The sequence below is a fragment of the Tarenaya hassleriana genome, unplaced genomic scaffold, assembly GCF_000463585.1.
Source record: "Tarenaya hassleriana unplaced genomic scaffold, ASM46358v1 Cleome45, whole genome shotgun sequence".
NCBI classification, from domain to species: domain Eukaryota; kingdom Viridiplantae; phylum Streptophyta; class Magnoliopsida; order Brassicales; family Cleomaceae; genus Tarenaya; species Tarenaya hassleriana.
The window spans coordinates 337,639-337,890 of NW_010967219.1; the positions used below are offsets into that span (position 1 = coordinate 337,639).

The 252-nt window shown below is 58.7% G+C and overlaps 1 protein-coding gene across 1 annotated transcript in view; it reads right to left on the minus strand.

Moving 5' to 3' along the window:
- The window catches only part of LOC104825394, a 17,732-nt gene that overhangs the window by 16,645 nt on the left and 835 nt on the right, over positions 1 to 252 (minus strand). The gene's annotated exons all lie outside the window — the stretch shown is intronic.

The window sequence follows — 252 nt, forward strand, 5'->3', positions numbered from 1 at the left end:
CCTCTGGTCGACGAGCTGTGAAGAGGTTCCGCACCATCTGGTATACATGCTCGTCATCTCTGAGTCGACATGGCTCCGCATATCGGAGATGGCTCTGTCTAAGGTGCCTCTCGTATCGAGCATCGCCTGATACATGAACCTCTGGAAGTCATCCTGAGGCTGGAATGTGTAGCCGTAATCGTCCGGAGCTCGTGTGGAGGCGGCAGGCAGGGGAGTTGAATCCGTCGGGGGGAAAGGGGGGGGTGAGGGCGG